We start from the raw sequence: 12,905 nt of genomic DNA, 5'->3' as shown, positions 1-12,905 counted from the left end.
GGAGTCTTTATAGAATGTATTACACTTCTGCTCCTTGCATGATTAATAACTAAGTAATTTTAAGTTAATAAGTAATTGGAAGTTGGAGTTGAGCTACTTCATAACTTGGCTTCAAATCATTAACAAACACACTGCTAAAGATAGGAGAAAACCTCTAATGTGAAAAACAGAAATTCCTGTTCTATTTCTGCAGTAGATAATCACAATAAGCAGGCTGCCATGGCACCATCACACACACGTACTGCACTTCAGTGGAAGGACTTTGACAAACACAAAAATATTCCTTTGTTTTACAATAAGAAGGAAAATTCCTAACCCTATTTGCAAACACCTATTTTTAGACAATTCGTTACCTTTAAATACAGAAAATTCTTCCAGGATTTTCTGAGCTAGCTACTCCAATGCAAAAGGAGAGCCTCATCTGAAATGACCTGAATTTAACTTAAAAAACAAGTGATCAATTCTTTCGTTCTCATTACAAATGCTACCAGAGGCGTGGCATGATCATAGGAACAAATGAAGACATTAAAACCTGAATTTAGGCTGCAGAGGGCCTCCCACTCCTTAGCAAGATTATTTTCTGTCATCGCACCCAAGCACCAACAGCAATACTTGTGTGCCAGGACGTGGAGCCACAACAGATAAGCACAGAAACTGGGTAACAGACACTAGCTCAGCTTATGATATATGCAGTGCACACAAAGGCTTATGCACTGTCATAAGCGATAATCCCTCTATGCTCGCTTTGCATTGGTTGACATCTAGCGAGCAGAGAAGCTTCTAGCAGCTTCCTCCATGCCTGACAGGGCCAATCAGTGGCTAGTTTGAATATTGACAACCTGTTAAACCAATTGCGAAGCTGAATACACCTCTGCGAATAAACATGTTAAAAGTCAAACAAAGCCCGGGAAAAGCTCTCTTAGCTCCCGGCTTTCGAACAGGTTGGCACAGGTCGGCTCGGGCCGGGCTGCGCCGGGCTCTGCTGCGGTGCTGGCGCCTTTTGCAGCAGAGCCAGCCGGTCTGTGCTGGCCGGGGGGATACACCGGCTCCAGGAGCAATCCTGCAGCCAGGACCAGCGCCGAGAGGAGCAGCCGGGGCCAGGGATGGCCGCCGTCACCCCAGACCGGGAGCAGCCACGTGGCCAGGACTGCGCGGCCGGGATCGGCGCGACTATGACTGCCTTGGCTCGACGGCATGCCTGGGCATGGCTCGCAATGGACTTTGTGTGCTTGCCCATCGTTTAGCCAGCTATGCTGCGGATGGGAGGACAAAAACAGCAGCAGCTGCTGCTTTTCTTGTTTTCGGCACTCCGCATGAAGGCAGGCGCTTAGTAAAGCCAGAGGCTGGCATGGTGCCGGCAGAGACCCCGTGACCAGCGGCGAGATTCACGGCGAGAGATCTCTCTGTTTAGAGCCTGGATGAGATTGATCTTTCGGCATTGCAGAACTCTGTAAAGACTATTTTAATGGATAAAGCTTGAGAACAGGTAGACTTGAGAACACCCGTTCTCTCCCAAATCAGAAAAGGGAAGGCGCGAGCACATGTGGGGAGAACAACATGAGACACTGAGTTCTGTTTAAATAAAGCTTCTTTATACCCTTTAAAGGTTAAAGCCTGCTTTGCTCTCCTATTATGTCTTATCCCACAGCAGAAAAAGGAATAATTCTAGTGGGTACATTGGCATTTAGACAACATTAGACCCACCACGCACCATTTGGTGGATTTGAGGGCCATGAGTTTTTAAGGAACAGAAAAGAAGCAGAGCGGAAGTTGGCAGTAGCACACATACTAAGGGTATGGTTTTAAATATCACATCGAGAATTGGAACTTAGCAAACACTGACCTTTGCCTGCATGGAAAGCAACTTGCAAATCTCACTGTTATTATCCTCATGAGCCACTGCTGGATGGGCAGGTCTGACCTAAGCATCTGAAATACCTTTAATGATGCCTCGTGGCTGTCATTGCATATCCACACCCATGAAGTCATCCATTTAATACTGCAGGACTTCATAGAGGGACACAAGGATTTTTACTGCCTGGAGCTACAAAATATCACAGAGGGCAGAACCAGAGGCAGAACTTTGCCCTGTCCCAAAGAGCTACAGTAATACAGCTTGTCACTCCCATTAGCGCTCAGCCAGGAGTAAAATCACTGCCTCATCACACCCAGCTGCCTTGCATAGCACTTAGAAACTGTGACTTAGCCACAATCAAGGGGTTTTTTTCTGTATGTCATGCTATATATATATGGATTATTCTGTCTTCAGGATACAAAATTCTTGGTCTCCCTTACTGTTATAGATACACATTATAGTATTGGGTTTTCACAAATATTAAGATGATTGTTATTGTTGTAGTTTGGATTTAGGGGGGTCCCTGGAGAGGGTTCCTTGGGAGCCTCCGGGCTCTAGGTTTGTTGGTATTTGCATGCAGGCAGGCAAGGAGACTCTAGACGGCTGGTGAGGTGCTGATGAGACGAGGATTTATTTGGAGTTGGACCAGGGGAAGGCAACATGGTTACAAAGGGAGAGGGGGAAGGAGGGGGAGAGGGGGAAGGCGAGAGTAGGAGAGCCTCCAGAGGCCTCCAGGGCAAAGAGGGCTGGCTTTCTCTGTTTGCATCTTTAACAAGCAGATTCAAAGTGGGCGTGGATAGATCTTCAGGCCAATGAGGTTACAGATAAACGATACTGCAGGGGAGGTTACAGACTTGGGATAAACATACACTTTTCAGGGGTGAGTCAGAGCATACCATTTCAATAAAATGCAATTCCACATGTTATATGTGTGGTGTTGAAATAACTTTGCTGTAAGGATATAGATTTTATATTTTTGCTTAGTCATAGTAGTGGGATAGCTGATATATAGTTATGCTTGCAATTGAACTGTCTATTTGGTTGGGATAACATCCAATGAACATGTGGAGAGGACCCGGCTATTGATATGCTGAACTCTCAGCACCTGCTGCCTGAAGAAAGCATGGACCACAGCCCAAACTGGAGGTGATAATGAAGACACAGCTAAGAAACACACATGCTCTGAAAAGGCAAATCCAAGGAGGGAGCATGCCAAACAGTTCCTGGAATATGGAAACTAGTTTGTGGAAAAGTTTGAATATGCAACAGACAGATGCAATAGAAACGGTATTTAAAGAATGTCTCTGAATTAATAGGTATGCACTTGGCTAAATGCCAAGTCACCCAGCCGTTAATACTTTGCTTGATTTCTGTCTCTTGTCTTATTTTTTTAAATTAAATCTATTTTTAATTTTACCAGGAAAGTGAACCTGGTTTTTCACACTTACTTTTGACAGCTGCCATCAAGATCTTACCAATCCCCCCATGACAAACATCCACCCATGCCTTATAGGATCCTTTTATGCCCAGTCACTCCTCTGAAGTGACCAGTTGAGACCATGTGACTGTAGCCCCCGCCTCCCTTTTCCCATCTACAGTGACTTATCTTCAATTTTTTCTTAAAGCAGGTGAGTCATGTGGACTGTCTCCTATTTTCTATTTCTTTAAAAAAATGTCTATTCAGAACTCCCCTCAATTGACCAGTCACTTCCTAGAGTTCTGGAGAAGATTCAGATCTTAACCTGAACTGAAATTGTTACCATCATTCCTGGAAAGGCAGACTCAGCTGCTACGGCTGGGACATCCTTGCAAAATAACCTGTCATTTTTTTTCTGATACTTCCATTTAGATTAGATATAAATATGTGTTTTCAATTGGGAAAGTGTTACACATCAAAGCTTCTCCTGTACAGACAAGGGGACAGGTTGTCCCTGCAGCAAATCACACTGAAATAAGTGTCAGTGATCTTTACATTTGTAACAATTAGTGCAATAAAAGAATGATAAACAGCTCTCTCTTGTTTTAGCCCTGACTGTGCAGCAGGGGATCAGAGGGTGGCAGGCACTGGGGAATGCCAGCAGTGGCAGTATGCCTGAGCAGCCCACACTCCAGCCCCTGTGCACTGCAGGCATTCTTCACATCTTGTGCCCTGGCTCAGCAGGGCACACAGCTCTGCATTGTGTACTGCTGAGCACAAATCCCTCCACTGATACCTCAGACTGCTGGGAAGCTGTGAAACCAGCCATATCTGAGACCTAAAAAATGTTCCTGTAGTGGATATTGGCAAGAAACAGCCCTGAAGCATTAGAAAAATTGTTACCGGAGAGAACTATGTAATATCTGTGCATTAGAGATCTAAACATACACTAGAGCAGATGATCTAGAAGCATCCATGGCACTTATTTATTAATTTTGTCTTGAAAATAATGAGCCCAGAGGGCACTGGGAAGGAGAAAGTGCAAAGCAGAACAGATCAGGCTGACTCACTGAAGTTCTGCCCTGAGCTGGTTGTGTTGAGGAGACCATTGTGACTCCCCTCTAAGAAAGTTCACACTCTAACACAGACACTCCTCAACTCAGCTCAGTCTTCTCACTGGAAATCACCCTGCAGACACTGCAGTTGCCTGATCTGTGTTGCTCCCGGCCTTCCATAATGCTGCTTTTCCCTTACAGTATCAAATGACCTCTTGGAGCATTGTGCTGTTGAGCACATTTTACCAAGAATAAATTAATTTATGTACTTACTGCATCACATTCATATCCTTCTCCCAAGTGTCTGATTGTGTGGATCATATTTTTCTTCTCATTTAGATATTCAAGGCCCAAATTCTTAGGGTCCTAGAGCTTATGGTGGCATTTATATCTCCCCTCCAGGGCAGAGGCGGTGGCATTTCAGTAGCATTGGAGGAAACAATAGAGTCTCTAATTTGAAGGGCCAAACCCTCTATCATGCTTGGCTCACACATTTACCAAACTATGCTAGGCTTTATGGGAATTAAGGGGGCTAAAATTTGATTTGATTTTCGAGGACAAAACGAATCCAGATGAGAGGTCCATGGAACACAGTGGAATGTCAAACCCCACTATCTGATTTGGACTATGAGCTCTTTCTGTGCCTGTGTAAGGCAACGTAAACAAGTCAGTATCTGTTCAGGAGATGCTGAAATTCTGGAAAGATTCTTCCCTATGCAGTTGTTTGGAGGGTGTGGTTTCTAATTTGTAATTTGATCCGTCTGAAACCGTCATTCTCAGCCCCATGGGCAAAACCTTGATTCTAGCCAGTACAGATGTCCTTACAAGTGAATAATCTGAATGCACCGGGAATGCAGATTCAGCTTCTGAGATGATGTTGTCCTAGCTTTTAAAAAGCACACAGGAACCCACAGGATGCTGGGTGACAGAGCCCATCTCCAACAAGAGGATGGTCAATCAGCTAAAAAGCTGTAGACTGTCTTTAGGATTGTTACCTGGAAGTTGTGCTTGCCCTGGTCTGTGCTGAGAGCACAGGTTCTAACAGATGCAGGAATGGATGCAGTTTCAGGCATGAAATGTTATGCCTGAGTTATTGCAGAAACATGAACTGCATTGAGCAGGAAATGCCAAACGTAGCTCTCAGGTGAGAAGAAAACCTTTTCGTATGTAAGTACGTACATAGCTCGGGTGGAGTGAACTCGATGTGCCTGCCAGGGCCAGCCAGACGGGCAGATTTTGGCTCTGGTGTTGGACTGTCTGTACCACGGTGGGGCTGCGGTACCACACGCTAACACGTGGAGGTGCTGCTCACCCGCCGGACGCGCTGCGGCTCCGGACCGCTCCCGCCGTGCCTCCTACGGGGCGGGCCTCGGTGTTCCCGGGAGAAAGGTGTTCCGAGCGTAGATACCGCTGCCTTACAGGTCTGTCGTACACCTCCTCGCTCACACATACACGGGGGAGAACTTGACTTTCCAAGTTAGTCAGCCCGCCCTAAGAAGCACTGTTGATACATTTTATTGTGCTGCGCTTAATGCAGTGACCCGCGGCAGAACAGAGAAGGATGGACGAATGTCCAGCTGCCCTCCACAACGCTGCATGACACATGGTGAACACCCACACCAGTGTTTCCCTGCCAAAGAGCTGCCCCTCTGGGGTCTGAAGCTGTCGGAGTAGATGTGAAACAGAAAAGGAGTCCGTCCTCAGGGATATTGGTACATCTTCCTGCACAAGAAATAAGAGCAAGAAAAGGGTGTTAAAGATTCAGTTTTGGTTACAGAGTCTGCAATAGTTCAATGGCAGGAAAGATAACTGGTCTTGAACAATACGATACTACAGGCTCCTGCTTGGTTGAAGCTGTTAAAGAAGCACTTGCAAAGAGAAGTATCAGTATTTCTAGAAAAGCCAAATACTATTAAAAGAAAAAAAATGCACCAAAAATGCTGAGTCCTGGACAAAGCAAGAAATGGACATGGCCAGTGTAGCCTGTTCTGTCCTAAGGGCAAGATGCTGCTTCCGGCCTTGTTGTGAACAGGAAAATAGCCTTACTTTTTCTTGCAGATTTATGAGTTCCTAGATGAGAAGCAGTGTCATCTCCCATCAAATACTGCAATCACGTAAATAGGGATCCTATCAACTGGATCTAAAATGTTTGAGATATGGGTATTGGGAGGCATACCAGCATTGGGTCATCTCCAGGAAGTGTAGATAATGTTTTTTATCCCAGCTGCTGTTCTCCCTGTCTGTTGGACACTGTTTGCATTGGCTGCTGAATTAAAAATTGTAAGCTTCTGACAAGTTATGACCCATCAGGATAACCTGGCAATTTCGGAGTTGAGGCTGATGTGTCTGAAACTGACACAGCAAAATGTTACAAGCACAAACACCAAAATAGACTAACACTTGTCTTCAAAGAAAAGGCCCAGTTAGGCAGTTAGCAGCTTGCTATTTCCTGGGTGGTTTGTGTGTGCATGCAGGGACTTGCTGCTGCAGGTTACTTCCAGTGTAACTTCAGAAATTATTCTGTTTCTCATAAAACATGAATACCTCTTTGCCACCATTTCTGAAAGCCACATGGGCATCAATTTGTTCTATTTCTGTAAAAAGCAATCCTCAAGAACAAAATTCAAGTCCATGTTTGGACACTGTTGGGGCAGAATTTGAAAATAAACGGGAAAGCTTTTAAATGTGCAGTTCAAAGTGTCTACAAAATGCAGCCATTTTATTTTAGGTATTTTTATACATGTCTCATGCATTTCACTGACAACACTTCTGGTTGTTATCAGTGTGCCCTGCAATTGTATTGAACCTTGTTCAAAAATAAATACCAGACCAAAACGTGTGGGAAAACATTTAATCTCATTGTGTGTGGTGACAGGAGGAACTACTTCTTCATTTTTTGCTATAGTAGTAAAAGCAATTTCTCAGGCTAAAAATGCCGTAGCTATTAATAGTAAGGAGCTGCCTCTATGTAACACCTCTCACTTGGGAATATGAATAAATTTAGTCTAAAACTTGGCCATTAGTGACTGAAGTATGAATATTGGAAACCTAAGGAATAGTGAAATCCATGGACAAGGATTTTTCCAAATGTTGACATGACTTTAAGTACCCAAGATTCAAATATACCTGGCTTACAAAAAGAAGAGAAGGTTCACTCTGAAAATCACACCACGTTCAGGCTTTCAGGAAAACCAAAAACATTTGCAGCCAACAAATGAACTGAGAAGCACACTAGAAAATTTCTGCCACCACTGCAAAGGGACAGAAAATCAAGCCTAGAGCAAGCACATGTGATTTTAAATTGTTCAGTGTCTCACACTGAGCAAGGAAACTCACACAGGAAAGTAGTAGAGGCCTGTTTACATTAAGGCATATATTGGAGATGATAAAAAGAAAAATCAGGGATATGTTTCTAAAGTTCAGCTATCATTTAAAGATGGAAGGCCAAGAGATTCAGAAAAGGGTTTTCTCCTGTGCTGTAACTTGAAGGAAAAGTTCTGTATTAGATCTTTGCTGTTTAGAAATTATTTAGATTTGAGTTTTATTTCTGTTCAGAAGATTTAGGAAAAAAATCAGACATGCAAAAAAGTCACAGAAGGTATCACAAGCTGAAACTTATTTGCAGTCTGTACCTGAAGGAAGCTGAAGGAGGAAAGTCCATTGAGTCTTTTCCTCCTTCAGTATTTCCAACTAAATCCTTTTATGACCCCTCAAACTCCTCTAGCAATTTACCTTCATACTTCTGGGACCTCTCCATGCATCCCCTCCTGCCCAAGGGTCCAGAAGCCCATTTAAACTTGGGCTTCAGCAATTTTCCTGTTTTTGAACTTTGTTGGAGGACTGCTTGTGTTGAGTTCAGCCTCAGCTTTGAGTTTGCATGGCCATGGATGGCACTGATCCGAGTGCCTGACCTGGCACTTGGATTTCCGGCTTGACCTGGGACTTGCCTCATTGCCCTGAACTTTCCTGGTGATGTAGGCCCTTAGTTGAACCTGGCTGTGTTCTCTGGGCCTGCCAGGATCTCCTTGCTCAGGTTCTGTGGGAAGGAGCCTGGGCAGTGAGGTGCCTGTCCAGCCTGCTGGGTTTGGGTGCTTGGCTCCCAGTCCCTTAGGGAGCAGCTGGTCCTTCCTGGGCCCCGATATTCACCTGCTGGAATTTGCCCACTTGCTACAAACCTGAGCACTGACTCCTGGTAGTATTTCCTGGGTGCTCTCTCACTGAAGATGTAAAATCAATTGAAAATAATTGTGGAAAAAATTAAATATTGTGATTCACGTAAGAGCAGGGGAGACACATAATGATGCGTTCAAGTGCATGCTGTGAATTCAGTTCTGCTGTAAGTAGCAATGTTCTCAGTTGGTACCCTGCAATAGCATCCCCTTCTTACTGGTGTCTAGTCATCTAATGCTTCATTCTGGACATTTTGAAGTGAAATATTCCCATGGACTCTCATGATCATTGAATGATCAGGTACTTATTATATTCACCTCTTTGACACCTTCTGAAACAGAATCAGTAAACCTTTGAAGCCCAAAGAATGGTGAACAATGCCCACAAGAAAGGAATACATCACATGCCAACAGGAAGTCTTGACAGTGTTTTTTACTTCTTGGATCTTGTTAATGCATGTGAGATGGGAGAAAAATTATCAGATTACAGAAGAGGAAAGTGGGACAGGGAAATCACCTCAGTGACTTCAGTGGGATAAATAAGATGAGGGTGCAACTCCCAACTGTAAGTCAAATAATGCAGAAGAGAAGTAAATCATGCAAATCGTTCATTAAAGGATTGATATCTGTGTAGCTTCAAGCAGGAAGTTCAGCTTTCAGGCATTACTATGAAAACAAAATGAGCTGCGTTGAAACCAGTGTGTCATTGGAGGCTGAATTTCCTGGCTGTAAGGTGTGGAGCAAAATGATAATCCACCTCAAATTCTTTTTCCTGTGGTAGTTTATTTGTTTCTGAAATGTGCTGAGGGTGAAATATATTGCTTGAATCCTTTCCAAAGGATTATCAGGCAGACCTGTCCCAGAAATGAAGAAAGCAAGACACTATTTTTCTGAGTCATAGATTTAAACAATTTCTTTTTAAAGGGTTAAAGTGCCTGAAACATCAAAGATAAATTATGTACCCATAATTTGTATTGTTTCACACAAAACATACAGAATAAAGTTGATGTTTCTTTCAAAGGTCTTCTAAATCCATACTTCCAAGTATGCTTGGTAACTCCCAAACTCTACTTTTGAAAGAAGGAAAACGCGGTGTCGCTTATATTGCCCAAGGTCTGTACTACTTGTGTTTGAGAATTGTGCCAATTCCTTATTTAATTCATGTAATCCATGGCATCCATGGCAATCCTCTACTCCTGTTGGTTTTTTTTAATGTGTATATATGTATATAAATATTAAAATATTAATCATGAAGTCCTAAAGGCTGCTAACTTTTCTCCATATCTCAGGGTTGTAGTTTTCCTGAGATTATCCTTGGGGTTGGTGTTCCCCAAGGTAATAAGGGTCTCCCAAGGTTGCTGTTCCCTAGGAGTTTCCCCTGGGTTGCTGTTCCCAGAGGTAATCAGGTTTTCAGTCTTCTCTTTGCCCTAAGTGTTACACACCAGAGGTAGAGACGACAAATTGAGTCCGCCGGTGCACATTTCCAAGGTTGTTTATTCTTCATTATCTCAGTCCTTTTTCAACTCTGCCAGGCACTTCCGTGGCAGGGAACCTTATCTTAGTTCTTTCTCAGCTCTGCAAGGTGTCTCCCAGAGCAGGACACGCGGCAGACTGGGCGGATCAGAGAGCCCCACACCTTATGTACAGTCCCCTTGACCCAACCACTGTCCGAGACGTATTTTTTATTTACAAAATTTTACCAATACCTATTACCTATACTAACATGTCAGTTCTACTCTAAACCAATCTCTAGAACCCAACTCAGCACAAGATGGGGGACGAGAACAAGAACAAGGAGGACAGGGGCCACTCCCCAATTCCTCCATCTTGTCTCTTCAGCCCCATATGCTAAGAATCCTAATTTCTCTATTTATATTCTACAACAAACCATCCACTACTTATTTCAAATTCTTAGGATTTGTGATTCTTCCTGCATGGAAGTGTTCACTCCCATGGACAGGAATCAGAGTCAGTGTCCTCCTGGGACCTGTGTGGGTCTAACTGACCCCCCTGTCTTGATCCCAGACACCCCTGTCCGGTCTCCAAACCCTCCAGGGTGGCCAGAGGGATGTTCTAGACTCCGACACCATATTGTATATTTTAGTGTTTCTTTTTCTGAACCTCTAGAAATTATTTTGAAAGCCTCAGTAATTCAAACCCATCTCCTGGGAGACAGGCCCCTTCAATCTGTGCAGCCATGTAATTGTGTTGAGGAGAAATCAGGCACAAAAAAATAAAACTTCAATCTTCAGCAATTTGCTCTGGCAGGACCTTTGAGGATGACAGTCTCATCTTTGATCCTGGCTTAATCAACTATCCCAGAGTCACAAACCTCTGCTCCGAAGCCAAGAGCTGCACTGAAATCTCTGTGGTTCCAGGTTAACATTTTAGGTATGTGGTTGTCTTTTCTCTGAATCTATCCATCTTCCAAATCACATACATGCAATAAATATAATTTACTTACTGAATTTGTCTTGGGTAGTCCTTATAATTTTCTCTCACAACAGACTTGCCTAAGGCTGAAAATTTCTAATGGGTCCATGCTTTCACAGGCACACTTGGAAAGCAAAATACTGAAGTTCTCTTGATTATTGCTTTCCCAGATACCCAACAACTCCAATTGTAATTAAAAATGTGAAAATCAGGCCATTTATTCAATGGTAGAACTTTATAGGTGAAAGGCCATACTGTTAATTTGCCTGTGGAAAGTTAACATTACATTCCATACCAAGTAACACTAGCTAGAAAATAGGCATATCTCAAAGTGATTTCATATCCTTGGATTTGAGCCTTAGAGAAAATCCCTTCTCCCGGGCAGGATGGTGCCCTGCTCGCCCTGAAAGAGGGACCACCACAGCTCTTTCAAAATGACACTGTCCTTGTGTACGTGCCATCAGTGCAGAGGTGACACTGCACAAAGGGTTCCCAGGATGACACAGCAATACCAGGACATTGCAACATGATGCGGGGAGGATTTGATTGTCTTGCTGGAACTCATTACCAAGTTTCTGCCTCCAAGAAAAGGAATGACTTGAAAATGGCCTTTTGATGTCCCAGCAATTCATGACTTTGAAATGAGTGATGTCTGGTTCACAGGTTTGAGAATGAGGCCCTGAAAAACTGTAAAGGTGCAATGTACTGGGCTTTTGCAATCCCCTGGGCAAAAACAGCTCCTGTGCCTCCAGCCTTCTTGTTCTCCCTCTGTACCATCACAGCCACACGCAGCACCATGGACTAGCTGCAATGCTCCAGCTAGGATAGAAGATGTGTACTGGAAATCATCCCAGTATGGTCTGACTGCTTCCTAAGCAGCACTGAGTGCTTCATACCCTCACTGGCTGCTGCTGAGGTTCCTGGATCCTCATGTTATCAGAGATATCCAGCACTTCTTTAATTTACACCCATTGCTATTAGCAGGAAGAGCAAACGTGACTGAACTTGTCATGAAATGAAGTGACCTATATGTTAGTAAGAATAATTCTGTGATAAAAATGGCATTATGCCTTGCAATTCCATTGTGTTGAGTAATTTAAATTCATGGTGCCTTGGTTTGTAAAGGCTTTAGAGCCAGTGCCACTAATCCTGCAGATATTTTCTGTCAGCTAATAGAGTGTCTCTGATGCTTCATGCAATGTATCACAGTAAATAATTTTCCAGGCTGTTTTGTTACACTAATTGAGACATACAGTTTTGGGTAAGCCACTCAGATGTTTTTATTTCTTTTCCAGTCCTGGCCTCTTCTTCCTACCTTTGCAGTGCAGCTTTTGCAACATTTCCTCAGTTATTTCACCACCAGTATCCTAGAGTCAGACTATAAAATGGACCCCCTCAAAAAAAGATCATCCTACAAGCAAAATGACCAGCACTGAAATGAAGGAAACCTGTCTGTAATGACAAGCACCTCAGAAGTCTCAGCCCATCCTATTCCCAGGTCTCAAAGTCAGTCCCGAAAGTCCTCCACTGAAAATCCACTTTGACTGCATATTAAGGAGAAGCACTGTTCCTTTCTGAGTTAATCTGTCGAAAACATAGTAGAACAGCACAATAGCTGTAGAATGGGAAGTATCTTTGATTCAGAGAAGAAATAAAGACAAGCAAATAAAGGAGAACTCTAAGGAACCCACAATGGTGCAACATAACTTCCCTTAATAGTCTGCTTAAAGAATAAAATGTGATTTTTGGTATCTTCAGAAAGCGAGGCAATTAGCTGTCTGAACTTCTGCCACTTCGCTTTTATTTCTCACTGTCAAAAAATCACGTAAGCAATCAAAAATGTGTTTAAAAACCAAATTGCTTTGCTCTTATGCCTTCTGCTCCAGACACATGTTGTTCATCTGAAATTTCTTTTTGTAAATGATTACCATGTTTTTTGGCATTTCCTTTTGGAATGGACTGTGAAAAGGATAGGA

The sequence above is a fragment of the Prinia subflava genome, chromosome 18 (genome assembly GCF_021018805.1).
Source record: "Prinia subflava isolate CZ2003 ecotype Zambia chromosome 18, Cam_Psub_1.2, whole genome shotgun sequence".
NCBI classification, from domain to species: domain Eukaryota; kingdom Metazoa; phylum Chordata; class Aves; order Passeriformes; family Cisticolidae; genus Prinia; species Prinia subflava.
Note: the sequence above shows the minus strand (reverse complement) of the source record.